This window comes from Poecilia formosa, unplaced genomic scaffold (assembly GCF_000485575.1).
Source record: "Poecilia formosa unplaced genomic scaffold, Poecilia_formosa-5.1.2 Scaffold672, whole genome shotgun sequence".
Lineage (NCBI taxonomy): Eukaryota > Metazoa > Chordata > Actinopteri > Cyprinodontiformes > Poeciliidae > Poecilia > Poecilia formosa.
Genome location: NW_006800611.1, coordinates 129,083 through 144,823, shown reverse-complemented (window position 1 = coordinate 144,823; position 15,741 = coordinate 129,083). Strand labels below are relative to the sequence as shown.

General features: G+C 40.5%; 2 long non-coding RNA genes across 3 annotated transcripts in view; one reads left to right on the top strand and one right to left on the bottom strand.

Annotated features, from left to right (window-relative positions):
• LOC103130779 (uncharacterized) overlaps positions 1 to 10,598 on the top strand; it is a 37,241-nt gene extending 26,643 nt beyond the window's left edge. For both annotated transcript variants that reach the window (XR_475271.2, XR_001660373.1), the window contains exon 3: positions 9,858 to 10,598. This is a non-coding gene — a long non-coding RNA (uncharacterized LOC103130779). The remainder of the gene's footprint in view (positions 1 to 9,857) is intronic.
• LOC107834579 (uncharacterized) lies at positions 7,006 to 13,099 on the bottom strand. Its single transcript, XR_001660374.1, has 3 exons — positions 13,029 to 13,099; positions 8,272 to 8,278; positions 7,006 to 7,018 (listed from the first exon to the last, which is right to left on the bottom strand). It is a non-coding gene; the product is annotated as an uncharacterized LOC107834579 (long non-coding RNA).
• Between the last annotated feature and the right edge of the window lie 2,642 nt (positions 13,100 to 15,741).

Sequence of the window (15,741 nt, the reverse complement as noted above, 5' to 3'; positions counted from 1 at the left end):
TCCTAATTAAACAAAGCTTTTCTGGGAGGAGAATTTATGAAACTCGTCAGATGCTACACTTCAAAAAGAACTTAAATAACCTAATAATATCGCTATTTCTTCAATATCCTCAAGTTAGCTTAGCTTGATTTAAACAGTTAGCACTGTAATCAATTACTGTTCCACAAAATCCAACTCCCAAAACTTCAAAAGCTCACTGAAGTTGTTTAATCCAACTGCTTAAAAAGACATACACAAATAAAGGTGAAAATAGTTTCCAGTGAAATTAGACAAAGTTTTTTATCAGGAAAATTAACCCAGTTGAAGAAGTTATGTTTTTAGCTAGCATCAAGTTAGCTTAGCTTAATTCAATAAAATCTGAGATGAAAGTTTTCAGGCAACACAACTGACTGCCACATACTCGAGCGGCGCAGATCACCAGCAAAAAGAAAATTAAATACTAAATCAATTAATTAATCAAACCAATTAAAATAACTTTATTAAAAAAATAGTCAATCCTAAGAAAACGAAGTTTACGTTGCACCAAACTGGTAGTTGTGATTTCTGTTCAACCCAAAGGGTATTTGTGGTTTTATGAATAATATTTGTTCTCCAACTGACTCAGTATGCTAATGAGGTTATTAACTTGGTCCATCATTCTTGCTGACTGCTAGAAGCCTCCTCTCTTAATGAAGTTTTATGTGACACGATAAATACCATTAGCTTTGTTGTGATTGCAAGGCCTTCAAGCAGGTTAGCAGCTCCTCAGTCAAGCTTAGCCATTAGGCAAACATAATTGCAAAAAACCCCACATGGTTAGAGTAATAGCAGTTTATTTTTGGTACAAAGTACATTTAACCTCACTTTAGTATTAAAATTGATTTATTAGACAATAGATGGATGGATGGATATCAACTGACTTTACGCTGAAAAGCAATTTCATGCCAAGTTGTTGAGACTTTCGGTCTTAAGATGAATGTTTGGCAGGAGGCAGAGACACTGTAAAAATTCACCGCCGTTCAGTCGGAGTACATGAGAGAAAAAGAGACGATTAGTGCCACGAAGGCTCGACGTCCACTCATGCACCATTTCAGTCATTCACAGTAGATTGCATTTCTGCAATTTCGGCTTGTTCTCCTTCACTGGAGTGGGGTGCAATAACAAACTCTTCATCTCTTTTCAAGAAAATAGGAATTCTCTGGGAAAAACCACTTTTGATGAATATTTAGAGTATGCAAAAAATATGCTGAGTTGACTTTATTACGATATTCAACCCTCACGGCTGCAGATGCATATGCATAAATGTGGAAGAAGGATGTTATGGTTGGGAATTAAGCATCAACGTGATGGAAAACGTTAACCAAGTAATTCTGAGTCTTCCCGACTGAACTTTAGATTATTTTTTTTCCAAAAAAGAAAGAAGTTGAACCAAGGTGGGAAAACACCAAAGTTAAATTCACTATGAATGGCAGAAGCAAAGAAACCTTTATGCATTATGGAGAATCTCACTTTAAAAGTAACACACAACTAACTGCATGGAAGAGCATTTAACCCTTGTATGTTGAAATGGGGTCCACCTGACCCCACACATGTAAAACCTGTATCATTTTCCATAGACTTCTACGTTTGCCTCAGTCCTCGCACGCACAAGGGTTAAAATACAAAAAACAAAATAAATTCTCTGCTTTCGAACTGAAGTCCAGTTTGTCTTTGGTAGAAAGATGGTAAAATTAAGTCGATTTGTAGATTATCTTGAGTAACCCAGATGGAAATACAAAAGGGTGAAACCGAACGCATTCATTTTGCCCAATACGTCCCACTTAAATTGAAAATTCGGTGAGCTTCCCCTGAACACCTGACACAGGACCTCCAGGAAATTATTTCAGGTTTGAAAGTTCACATGCAGCGGTACAACCAGCTGACCAAACTTGCTGGATCTCCGCTGGGGTTGCCAGGTGAGGGGGGAACTCTGCTGGGGTTGCCAGGTAATGGGGGAACTCCGCTGGGGTTGCCAGGTGAGGGGTGAACCCTGCTGGGGTTGCCAGGTGAGGGGTGAACCCTGCTGGGGTTGCCAGGTAACGGGGGAACTCCGCTGGGGTTGCCAGGTGAGGGGTGAACCCTGCTGGGGTTGCCAGGTAACGGGGGAACTCTGCTGGGGTTGCCAGGTAACGGGGGAACTCTGCTGGGGTTGCCAGGTGAGGGGTGAACCCTGCTGGGGTTGCCAGGTGAGGGGTGAACTCCGCTGGGGTTGCCAGGTGAGGGGTGAACTCCGCTGGGGTTGCCAGGTGAGGGGTGAACCCTGCTGGGGTTGCCAGGTAACGGGGGAACTCTGCTGGGGTTGCCAGGTGAGGGGGGAACTCTGCTGGGGTTGCCAGGTAACGGGGGAACTCCGCTGGGGTTGCCAGGTGAGGGGGGAACTCTGCTGGGGTTGCCAGGTAACGGGGGAACTCTGCTGGGGTTGCCAGGTAATCGGGGAACTCTGCTGGGGTTGCCAGGTGAGGGGGAAACTCTGCTGGGGTTGCCAGGTAACGGGGAAACTCTGCTGGGGTTGCCAGGTAATCGGGGAACTCTGCTGGGGTTGCCAGGTGAGGGGCAGTGCCAGCCTATTTGTAACTCAACATGTGGAAGATTTTTTAAATGTCTCATTTGCCAGACACCATGAAGCATTAACTTATTGCAACTTATTGTTTTTTAACAGCCACCCAGCTTTAGTTTTAGGAGTAGAAACCCAAATGGAGGTACAAAAAAAACCTGGCAAAATGTGACTTTTACATAATGCGTCCCCTTTTAAGAGATGCCAAAAACTGATTTTCACAGTCTACAGCGAATGATGCATGAAATGAATCCAAACCGGATGCAAAGCACATGAAAAGCCTGGGTGTACAGAGGTGTTGGCCTGACCACATTCAGACGCCCCGCCTTGCCGACCCAGTTTTTTGTCTGCGCTGCGACTGCAGAGGGAGGCACCGGCGCTCTCCATTACCCTGGAATGGCAGAGGAATTGAATTAGCCCAAGGTGGCTTAAGCATGTGGGCTTGTGTGAACCTGCTAGCAGGGTGCGAGTGCATCATCTTTCACAATCAGCAGGCTGTGCGATGTACCAGGGAAAACGAGGCCGTGCGGCGCTGCAGATGGACTGGCACCTCGCTGCTGACGTTTGGGCTTTTTTCTCCTTCTTTTGAGATTTAAAGACTGCAAAAGGACAAAAGACGAAGAATATCACTCAATCTGGGTCAGACAAAAACTTCTGTACTACCGTAATATAAACTAGAGGTAAAGGATCCTCCACTAGGGGTGAACAAGTCGCCTTTATTTACTGTTGCTGCTAAGTGGTTAGCGAACAGATTAGCATCCATCATTATTGTGTTGCTTAGCAACATGAAGGCCTTGGATGTCCAACCTTTTTAAAACTTGTGTGAAAATCATCAAATATAGCTATGAACAAAAACATATAAAACTGAACCATACATGTGTTTTTATTAGTTTTTTAGACGAGGCTCTTCGGACCTTAACATGGGTCAAAATTAGGATGGAAAATTATAAAGAAACAAATAAGGTTTAAAAATGGAACAACAAATACAGGTTTTAGATTTTTCTTCAAATTTTCTTTGTAGAATTACATTTAATTTGTTTGCATTTATATCCAGTTTTTAATATTAGGCTGGAAATTATGTCCAGATATAAGCATCTCATAAATCAATCAAGTTTATTTCTTTAGCTCATTTCAGCTTTAAAGTGCTTCACATCATAAAAACAACACAGTATGTAAGAAAATATACTTATCTTTTTGTAAAAGTTGTTTTCCTTTTATATTAAAACCTAAAAATATGGATAAAATGGCTGCTCTTAAAAATTACAACAGATTTAAGAAAATGGACGAATCATGTCGTTGACTGCAGAGGAAGCAGATTTTGCAGAAACTGACTGAGTTTGAGACATTATGAAGGAAATTGAGAAAATGAGTTTAATTTTTCCATTATGTTTGTTTTTCTACCGTTTCACTTTTTTTATGTATTTACTTTGGGGATTAGGTTAAGTCTTCTGTCAAATGTATGACTATCACTTATATATTATAAAATAATTCAACAGCAGATTTCCTGCAGTATATATTTCTATAGAAATAAGTTTTTATTTAGCTGGACTGAACTCAAACGTGTCTCTTTATCAGAACAGGAAGCTGCAGTGACCTAATAACACATTTTGCTGTTTTTTGTGTTCGTTCTTTGAGGAATCCTTTCATTGATGCTGATTTGTGCATCCATGTTTACTTCTCATAAAGTTACTCTGACGTTTCTGATCCACAAAGCCGCAAGTACTGTATGAATCTGCAGCGGCTGACGCGTCTTATCAACCGCAGCCTCGTCTTTTCCTGTCTGTGTGACTCCGGCCTTTGAAAGCACTTGGAGGAAGGAAATGTAGTATTCATTGTCCCAGTGAGGCTTTTCTCTGGTTTACCTTCTTCCTCACGTGAACTATTGTGTGTGACGTAGTTCACACACACATCTTTGTGTTTTCTTGCCTAAAATTAGCTTTTCAAGGCAGCGTTTTAAGAGGGTGTGCACTCATGCATTTTGGTGACAATGTTATCACATGGCGCACCAGGAAGTGGGTGTGAACTGCTTTGTGGCTCCTCTATCTCTGCAGCCATGCACCAAACTTTGGCTAATAGCTGAGATAAGACTTGTTGTTTGAGGAAGCGGCAAAGTCACAGCAGATTATCTAGAAAGGACTTTTTTTTTTTTTTTTTTAAGAAACTCAGATTAAAGGTCACAAAAAGAGGGATAGTAAACTTTAAGCAGGGGTGTCCAGAATCCCAAACAGCTATTTACTAGTAAATTAAAATTAAAAGAAAACCCTTACTATTAAAAAAAAGTTTAATTGGTCACTGAAATTCTTGTGCTAAAAACTTATAAAAGTTCCCACTGGAGAGACAAACATGTAGTATTCCTGAACTGTAAACAGGGGCCACACAGAGTTGTTCCAAGGGCCACAAATGGCCCCCAAGCCTCACTTTTACACCCCTTTCCTTAGAGTGAAAGTTAATTCCATGTCAAATAAACTAAGATCGTCTCATGATGCATTTAAGATGAGGTGCATGTAAGTGAGTACATTAAAAATGTTGCATGGGTCTGAATGTGAGGAAAGCAGAAGAAAATCAAATTCTGTCATGTTTTAAAGTGTTGGTAGTGCAGGTATATCAGGATCAGAGGAGCTTGGAGTTCTGCCGTGTCAGGACAGGGTGTGGTACTTTCTGGTGACCTATAATGCTAAATTCAAATTTTGCATGATTTTGTACTTCCATGTGGATCTCAGCTGCTTTTAGAAACAGCATAAGTTTTTTTAAACAACTACCAAGCCAGTTTTTGCCATTAAGTTAGTTTTTTGATGTCTAGAAAATGAGCCATTTCAAAACCCTCCCAATTCTTAAGTCACATTTCAATGGCACTGCATCATTTTTTAGCAATTCAAGCTGAGCCCCAGCACATTTGGTCAGCTGGTTTCACCACTGTGAAATCAGTGGTGAAACCAAAAGGTCAAGTGTTTATTCCCATCTTCCCAACCAGAGTTCTTGTTGGCTGTGCAGGAGCCTCTACTAATGCTTTTCAAAGATGTACAGTTGTATAATTGCGTGTGCAGCCATTTTCACGCACCAATATAAACGCTGAGTTGGGGGCGTGGCCAGCAGCAGCTTATTTGGATTTAAAGTGACAAGACGTCCTAAAACATCTCATTCTGAAACTCAAAATAGGCAGAACTTGACCAGACTAACTTAGAATTAGTAATGATTTTGTGGAAAAAGAATCACCCATAAGACATAAGTTTCAGATACTGTTCATCTTCCTTTAAATGTTCATGAAGTAGTATTGGTCAAGAACACTTCAGAAAGTTACATGAGATCCATGTTGTACATTAGTAAAGGACTCGATCAGCTGCTGTATCGCCCCACGGTGGCATTAAGGAGACAAAACGAGTCCCTTGTTTTTTTCGACCTGTTTAGATCCTGAGTGTAAATACACGAAGAACAAGATGTGGTAAAAATCCACGCATCAGTGCCCTGTCAACAGCTGCTCCTCTGGAGAGCAATCATCACTGACTCAAGCCGTCATGTTGATGGATCTATCAGTGCCTGGCGCGGGTCCCAGAAGTCCCTGGCTTTGTGGTTGGACCATATTGTCGGCGCAGTTTGAGACCCAGCACCAGGACTCATAATCCTTTTCTCGTGCCACAAACACCTACTGACAACTTTAATTAGAGCCTCGAGAGAGAGAAAGATGTCTTCAGTCCTTTCATAGTCGGGTGGGCATGAAACACAGTTCTTCAAGTGTTTTTGTTGTAAGGCGCGTTCTGTCTGTAAAAATGTGTTGTTTGTCCTTTATTTGGATGTCCTGTGATAATACTTATTAAAGGCTCAGTGACATGAGTAATTATTTGATCTTAAAGCTCAAGAGACTCCAGTTTTGTAAAAAACAGGCTCAAATTTAGACTAGCAAAAATAGTTTCAAGGGTTTAAATGTATCTGTAAAATCTATTGTCCAGTTCATTTACGGCTTTATTCCTGCCTGTGGGCAATCTATTGTTTCAAATAATAACTATTGTTGGTGTTGCAGTTCAAATCAAAACCCTGTTTGGACATAATTCACATTTTGTTTTTCACTAAAAATTTGCATGAAAATTGGATAGGAACATGACTGTCTGCTCTTCATTTCAAATGTTTGCAAATCTTTGTTGAAAAAATACAGTTTCCCAATTGCAGTGTTTCCATTAAATAAGAAATGCAATCAAAATCACAGTGAATAAGTTTGAGTTCCACTGGGGTTGCTAGGTAACGGGCGGAATTCCGCTGGGGTTGCTAGGTAACGGGCGGGATTCCGCTGGGGTTGCTAGGTAACGGGCGGAATTCCGCTGGGGTTGCTAGGTAACGGGTGGGATTCCGCTGGGGTTACTAGGTAATGGGCGGGATTCCGCTGGGGTTGCTAGGTAACGGGCGGGATTCCACTGGGGTTGCTAGGTAACGGCATTCCGGAAGTATAACTGAAACCTGTTCCTGCCAACAAAATGCCCTGATGAACCAAACCTTTATGAAACGTAAGTGAACACTGCATAAATTGCAGACTTAAAATGTTTAGATGAGATCAAGTGACCTAGGATGAGTCTGAAGGTGGGACTTAATCGCTCTAAATGGTAAAACTGTTGCATAACATGCATGAAATCAACCGTGAACATAGCTTCCCATCACAGGACCGGCTGCTATGGGAATTGGTTAAAACAGGAATAAAACCGTGCTAAATTTGAGATCTCTATCAGTTTTAAATAACACACAAATACATTCAAAAGAAACCGTAGTCCAGATTGATGCATCAATCTGCACCTCTGCTGCCTTCCTTGTGACTGCAGGGTCTAAACAGCACAGAAAGATCTTGTTTGTGAAAGTCCCCATCATGACACACAACACGGCCAGACACCCACTGCTGCCTGCGCCGTGGCTGACAAGCGACTAATGACTTTCAATGAGGGTTTCTGCAAACAGCCTCATGAATTAGTCATCGCCTTCCTTGACCCGTGCGTTGATACGATCTCAGCCGGCCGCCGCAGCCTCCTGAGGACCAGATGGGTTATGTAAGTTTACAGATAGTTGACTGGAGAGATCGGATGCAGAGAACGGGACGAAGCTTTGCAGTCAGGAGCACTAATAGTGATTGATGGTGGCAATCTGTAGTTAATGCGAGAGTTGTTGCTTTATGACTGCGTTTAATGCATCAGTAATAGGTACATTGCACGTGCTTTGCTTACCAGAGAACAAAGATTTGCATGTTTGATGGTTGATTAAAGCAGTGATGTTGCGTTAATAGTTGTGCAGGAAACTACAACAAAGTATTGCTTACTATTAAAAAATATATTAAATAAATTACGAGAATAAAGTCACAACCCTATGAGGACAAAGACAAAATATTACAAGAATAAAGTCGTACAAGGATAGTTGAAAAAGATTAGTAATGTAATATTACGAGAATAATGTTGTAAAATTGACTCTAGAAATACGACGACCTTATTCTTGTACTACCTTCTTATTTTATGACTTTAAAATAATTTTTTCCTTAGCGAGGCCCTAATACTCCGTCGTAGGAAACCAGAGAAAAGCCAGTGTTTTCAGGTGGAGCAATCTGGTGCGTTTTAAAGGTTTTTCAAGCCAGTTTTTTTCCCCCAGAGGACGATGTTTCTGCTTTTTATTTTATGTAAATTGCACACAGTTTACGTATAAATATTAATCAGACGTGGCAAATATAAAAAGACGAAAGGCCTTTTGGTCAACTTGTGTTTGCGGAGACTTTCAAGTGATTTTAAATGTGAGAGATCGTCCGCATCTTAAAACTCAATTAGTAAAACAACATGAGAAGCTAATGATGGAAACTCACTGATTCATTACCCTCTTGTGTTTCTATGATGCCTGACATAATGACCACGTATTAAAAATGTTACCAAAGACTCTTTAATGAACAGAATATAATGTGGAGGGCTCCACTGAGCACAACATGAAGTGTAATTATTATGTCCTTCAATGAAAAATTAAGCTCAACGCAAAATGGGCCCAATTTTATTTTTTTGTATAAACGCAAAACAATCCGAGTCTTATTTCCATGTCGTCCTAAAATTGTCTCACATTTGTCTATGAATCTTGTCTCAACTTTACGTCAAAGTGTTAATTTGTTTTGTAAAGCAGATAAAATCTCAGGGTTGCCAGATCTGACAGTTTTCAGCCCAAAAACGACGTAAAACCTGTCCAACTCCAAAAAACCAAAGCAAATCATGTTGATGGCGCCAGATTTTACATATAAGACACGTTGCATGTAATTTGCAAATTTTACACATGTGCACTACACTGGAGGACAGAAACATGATTCTTTTACATTGACAGTCGCGTTGCTGCTGTAGAACGAATCCAATAACAGAATTAAACCAGGAGATGTAGGCATCGTTAGTTTACTGCACTGCGCCACAGAAAAGGGAAAAATAACGCAGAAAAATATTGAAGAATAAATCAGAACCGCTCACTTTTTTTTTTGCTTTGCCGGCTACGCTACCCACAGACTTGTTGCTGTAGCAACTGACAACAAAACTGCTATAAATCAAGATTCAACGCCCAAAAACACACACACATTTCTCACACAATGAACAGAACATTCAGTCTGTTGCAGTTTTATGTTTTTAGGCTTGATTTTTATTTTGGGATTTCTAAGTGGTTGTCTGAACACAGCGGTGGTCGGTTAGCTGAGTGTAACTGCCTGCTCCTGATCTGTCAGAGTTGGTGTGTAGGTTGCCTTTTTTTGCTGTTTTTTAACTGAACCGAAACACACAGGATTCCACAGCACATCTACATGCTACGGTTGTCAAAGTCAAGCTAGCATCACCTGACATATTAAGAGGAATTTTGATTCTCTACTTCCCTCTCCCTCGCTATTTTTTTAAAAACTTTTTTCTGACCTGATCCAGTTGTCCTAGTGTTGACAATTAGTAGCAAAGCTCTGCGTCCCTTTTTCTTTAATGTATCATGTGCACATGTAAGATTTAGCACATTATCCTGACATCTTCACTGCTTCTCCGATGGTAGTCATTGTTGGTGAGCAGCTTTTCCCCTTGATTTTGCGCATGAAGTCACATTGGAACGTGTCTAAATGTTTAAAATAAGCTTCACTGCTCTAATAAAACAGGTTTACTCTTTGGTTTACTGGGATGTACCTTTAAATTGGTGAATTAAACTGTTATGAAGTGGCGACCTGTTTTGCCCTCCAGCAGGAAGCTGGGGCGGGATCCTGTGCGTTTGATGCGTCTATATAATCAACAGCATTCAGGTTTAACAACAAGCCTATTCATTTTTCCAGCTGAACGTGTTCAAAAGAAGCCGTCCAGCCTGAAAACGATGCGACGGTCATCACAGATTGAGAGATACCCAACTGAGCATTCATACAACCGGCGCTTTTCCCACGTCCAGCGCGGGTCATATGGGACGTAGGACCGTCGGGCTCGGAGAAAGCGCTGCGGCCCGCTGTGCCTGCGAAGTCACACAAGAGTCACAATCTGTGCTGCTTCTGGTTTGCAAGACGTCTGCAGGCCGGGGCAGATGGGAGCGAGAGCTGCGTCATCTGGCGTCACCGTGGCGAACGGGGCACCAAGGAAACCTTCGTGTAACGAGATCCGCGCTGAGCTGACGGTGAAACCTGTCGCCCTGAGCGGAGAACCGTCATCCAAACCTCAATGAAACTGTATCCAGAAAATACTTTAAAACAGAAAGAGGGCTCCACATGACTGTCTGAAAATATGAAGTAACACAAGTAAAAACAATTGAAACAAATACTAGAGGATGAACCAAAGAATAAAAATTTGTTTTTATGACGAGTTTTGTGAGCAGGAAGTGAAGGAGTCTACGACCACAGAACCTTCAGTCCATCACAGTTTTATGTTTTCAGACTTGATGTTTATTGATTATTAATAAGTGATTAGTAGTTGATTACCTCACTTACAGACCCATTCAGCCTCATGATGGCCATTACTGGTTTCAGCTGTTGAATTGTCAACGTTATGTCTGAACTAAAATGATCCGCTTTGGGTCGCATTGGCCTGCTGTGTTGATGTGTTTTGCTCTTTATGCAACCATGTTTTTGCAGCTTTTTAATATTTTTCCCTAATATATTTGATTTTCAGCTCAGCCACAAACACAATTGACCCTTTGCAAGTCACAAAATCATTCGAAGCGCCATGATGGACGTTGGAAATGAGGATGGGGAGTGTTGAACTGATCAGTGACTGAAACTGTTTACCAAAGTTGTTTTATCGGTTTATTCATGGCTTCTTCTTGAACGTAACACACCTGGCTGGAGCTCATAGAGGCGCTAGCTAGCTTAGAAACCGACCCGAACCTCCTCCCACCTGACGTGTTGATCTAATTACCGGCTTTCCCTGGATTCACACCACATGATTTGTCACTATGTTATGAACAGCGTTTCCCTTTTACACCGCAGCAGCCTTAAAAACGCTCAAAAAACGAGATGCTAATCAGTTTTTACCCACGCATGCTAGGCTACATGACGGCGCAGCACTGTTTCCATGGTTACTGATGGTCAGACACGTACCTTCTCCATAAGGCAATATTTGATATTTTTCTAATCATATTTATTTATAAAGCATATGAACGTTGTAAAAAGTGTTCGCTGGAAATCCGTGATTAAACCGACAGTCGATTGCCGGCTGCTGTCAACCACCGCGCATCTTTCCTCATTAAAGTTATAAAATAAAATGGGCAGTTTGGTTTTCACCCTTGTCTATTTGAGCTGCATCGAAATCAACTAAATAAAAGCGGCATTAGATTACTATGACTACTACATGTGCGGTTTTTAAAGTGGTTGTTATGACGTCCGTCATGGTGGAGTTTGAAGAGAGTGACGTCACGTGCAGCGTCAGTAAACAGCAGAATAAAATAAAACATGTCGCTAATGAGTATTAAAAACCACGCCGATGCATTTGTCTCGGTTTATTTATTTCATTGGCGAAGTTTCAGATTTTTATTTTTTTTTTCTTGGTGCTGCAGGTGGATGTGATTTCATCATTAGATTTAATTGGTTTCACCTGCTGCTGTTCTGTCTCTCACCTGGATCCACGCAGCCCTGAATCCTTGTTCATTAGACAAAAGGTGGGTTTAACTTTTCACAACCGAAGTTAATCATAAAATACGACGCGGCTGTGGCTCTCGGACGCATTAAGACGATTGCATGCCTCTTCGATCGGCTCAAGTATCCACCGGAGACCGATTCAGGGGGCAATTTTAATTTTGAATCTTGAATTAAATTTATTTTCATTCTGCATGTCGCAATCTACATTTTCATCTTTAATTACGCCGTGACCGAACGTGAACTTTGATTCCCCAGCATGCTTTCCAGAGGAGCTAATTTTCTCCGCACCTCCGACTGATGTGGGACGGAGCGAGGGGCAAAGGGGGAAGAGCTGGATGTGATTAAAGCAGATGGAGGGAACCAACGGAGGCAGAGGAAGGTGGAGAAGGATGGGGGTTACGCAGCGCTGCATTATGCATCGTGGATCAGATGCCTGGGTGGCTTGTTTATGGCTTGGTGTCAAGAGTGCAACTCCTACTTCCTGCTCCGTTTCCATGACAGCAGCAACAAATATTGTCCTTGACTTTGAGTGATGGCGGGCGTCGAGTAAAAAGGTTTACAGCTGACAGTAATATGAGAGGACTAAGAGGATTGTTTCGGGCGTTTGTATTCATTTGGAAGATGTTCCTCTCGTTGAGATTCGTCCAATTTGCATTTATAGAGCCTCCGCGTCGCTGCACCTACTTTTCAGACTGTATTAGGTCTCCAGATTTCATTTTGAAAGTAAAACGGCTTAAATGAAACATGAGGTGGGTTGATGTATACAGACGAGACGGGATTAATACAGAACATAAGAGATGAGACGAGACCTTAAGAGTTTATTTTTTAAAGAAGACAAAAACCAGCTCCACCAACCACTTTAAAGAAATGTTGCCTTATTGAATCTCTGTAAAACAGGGTTGCCAGATCTGACAGCTTTCAGCAAAAAAACCCATCAAACTTGGGAAAAAAAACCAAATCTCAAACTCTAATAAAACTCATTCTAAGATATAAAAAAAAGAAATACATATATTTATATAAATAAAAATTTTGCATTAACAAAATGAAACCAGAAGCTTGAAGGTATTAATTTAGTGCCCAAAGGGAAAATAATGTAGAAAAAAGTTGAACTCAAAACCACGCTAACAGACCCGTCGCCATAGCAACTGACTTCCAACAGCTCCACTAATGCATCACAATTCAACACCAGAAAACACTCAAACATTTCCCACATAAGAGCAGAACATTCAGTCAGCTACAGTTTTTATGTTTTCAGGCTTTTATGTTTATTTTTCCGTTATTAATTTGCTGCCAGTCTGCTTAATTTAAACACTTGCTCTACTGATGATCTGACAGAGTCGGTGTTTAGGTTGCTTAATCTTTCCTTTTTTTTAACCGAAGAGAAACACAGAATTCTGCAGCACAGCTACATGTTATGATTGTCATAGTCAAGCTAGCATAACTGACTCACTTCTCTCTCTTAATAAAATCTTTTCAGTGATATGTGATGCCCTTTGACCTTTTCTAGTTGTCATAGTGTTGACAATTAGTAGCAAAGCACTGCATCCCTTTTTCTTTTCTAGATGACGTACATTTACGATTTAGTGTCATTGGCTAAACCCAATGGCTTTATCTTGTAAAAGCTACATGTCTTGTATAATTCTGCTTCAGAGATTTCAGTGTTTACTGGGTTGTTAACTAATCATTTACAAGTCATTTCTACCTTGGACAGTTATTTATTTATTTGTTTGTTTTTTAAAGTTAACCCTTTAACTTTGATATTAATTATAAAAAGTTTGGGTTCCTAACTTTAGTCCTGGTGAACACCACTGGAACCAGTCCTGGGTATTTCACCTGTGATCTCTAAATAAATACTTCCAAATTTAAACATTACTACTTTTAATATCTAATCTTTGATCATAGATAGAGAAAGCTTTTTAAAATTTATGAAAATGGGTGAAGCCCACCTGTTTCTTCTTCTTCACCTGTGTAGCTTTTAAATTCAGGATCTTCTCATTGGGAATTAGCTAATTATTAGACCACACAGACCCAATCAACTCATTTACCATTGACTTATCAACCATTTCTTTGGCACTCTTAAATCTACCGGGTTGCACCAAGGACATAAATAGTTTCAAGAAGCTGAAATGTTACTATTTTCCCCCTAAACTACAATAAAAAAATGTGTTTAGCTTGAGGTAGCTTCTTTACAACCAGAGTTAAAAAGTAACGATGCAGAGACACCAGAATCCTTCAGAGCTTTATATTATTGCTAATATGTTATCTTACTATGACCTTAAAGGGGTTCAAAGTTAATTTAATGACAATTACCAATAATTTAATCAGTCCAAATATAATTGACACATTCTAGAAGGTTAGGAATGAATTAAAATGCTACAACAAATTATCAGGGTAAGACGAAGAGTTTTTGAGAAAAACTTTGAGAGTACAGATGCAGTATTATCAGACGAAAGACACAAATTACTAGAAAAGCAATCTTAATGAGTACAAACGTTGCTAGTGTTGTGTTTTAGCGTTAGCTTCTGCTAAATGCAATTCTATAACGCTAATGTCATGCTTTAGCGTTAGCTTCTGCTAAATACAATGCTATAATGCTAATGTCATGCTTTAGCGTTAGCTTCTGCTAAATGCAATGCTATAACTCTAATGTCATGCTTTAGCGTTAGCTTCTGCTAAATACAATGCTATAATGCTAATGTCATGCTTTAGCGTTAGCTTCTGCTAAATACATTTACAGCTTAAAACTTCAACAAAGGAAGCGGGCAGGAAAAAGTCATTTTTCTCTCTCCTATAAACGTCTAAACTTATATAATTTCACTTTAAAAAATCTGGAGTGAACCTTTTCCTCTCCCTTTTGCAGGTTTGCAGTGAATGTTGGAAAATCTCGATAAGCGGCGGCTGATCGACCGTAACGGCAGGACATGCAGAGCCGCCGTCCTCGGCCTCTCAATCACAGCGGCTGGCAGGGGGAACCTCGCCCTCGGCTTGTGATCCCTGTAATGGAATATGGTGTATAATCGAGAGGCGAGCTGCTGAGTTAATGAAAAGGGTGGAGAGGTGACATTTTCTGAGGGACGTCTGAAGGAGGGTGACATTTACAAAGAAGAAGCCCCAAAGACGGACCGTTTTTTCATAAGTTGGAGGAATGCAAAGCTGATTTCTGCGCAACTGAAATCCCCAGTTTAGGTAAAGTCAAGCAGCAGTTTGGTTATTTCTCTGAGCAGCTGTGACACGTTACAGACGAGGTTCACACCCGACGCTCACACCTGACGGAGCCGACATGGATTTCTGATAATGAGGTGGGAGAGGAGAGGAAAGAGGTGCAGCTCACTTCTCTGCTGGTGACAGCCAAACAGCAGGGGAGTTTCACAGAAAATACAAATATTTACACTGTTTTTCTGTCCCTCATATAGGCAAATCTCTCTTATTGACTTCCATTAATACGCCAATAGTGGAGCTAATCTTTCGTTTAGCAGCACACCTTCCTTTCCCTAAGCTAACTTTTCCAGATGCATTTAATTTGAAGGACCAATTTACTTGGCATTTTGTAAACTTTCAGTTTGTTTATATTTGTTATCTTGTTTTGAGGTGGGTGAAGATTGTTTAAAAAGAGGTATTGACCCTTTAAACATGACGTCATGCTCTTCAGACTGCGGCCAACTTCACTGTGACTGCGCCTTCGTTAGCGCCTGTAAAGTTTGTCAACACAAACAAACAAAAAAAAACTTGGTCAGCTAACATTTACTTGGTTACTTTGGTCAATTCAGCAAAATCAGCAACAGCAAAACTTAACAACTTAACAACTATGAAATTGAAACTGTTGGTGCGCAATCTGTTTCAAAGAATCACTTCCTGATGTGCAAACCGTCCAGATAACTGTCCAAAAACAAATAAGACCCAGAGGAGGAAGATGTAGCACAGTGACAGCGAGTATCAACACTGTTAAATGTAGTGCTTTAGCATTAGCTTCTGCTAAATAGGTTAGTGTAGTGCTTTAGCATTAGCTTCTGCTAAATAGGTTAGTGTAGTGCTTTAGCATTAGCTTCTGCTAAATAGGTTAGTGTAGTGCTTTAGCATTAGCTTCTGCTAAATAGGTTAG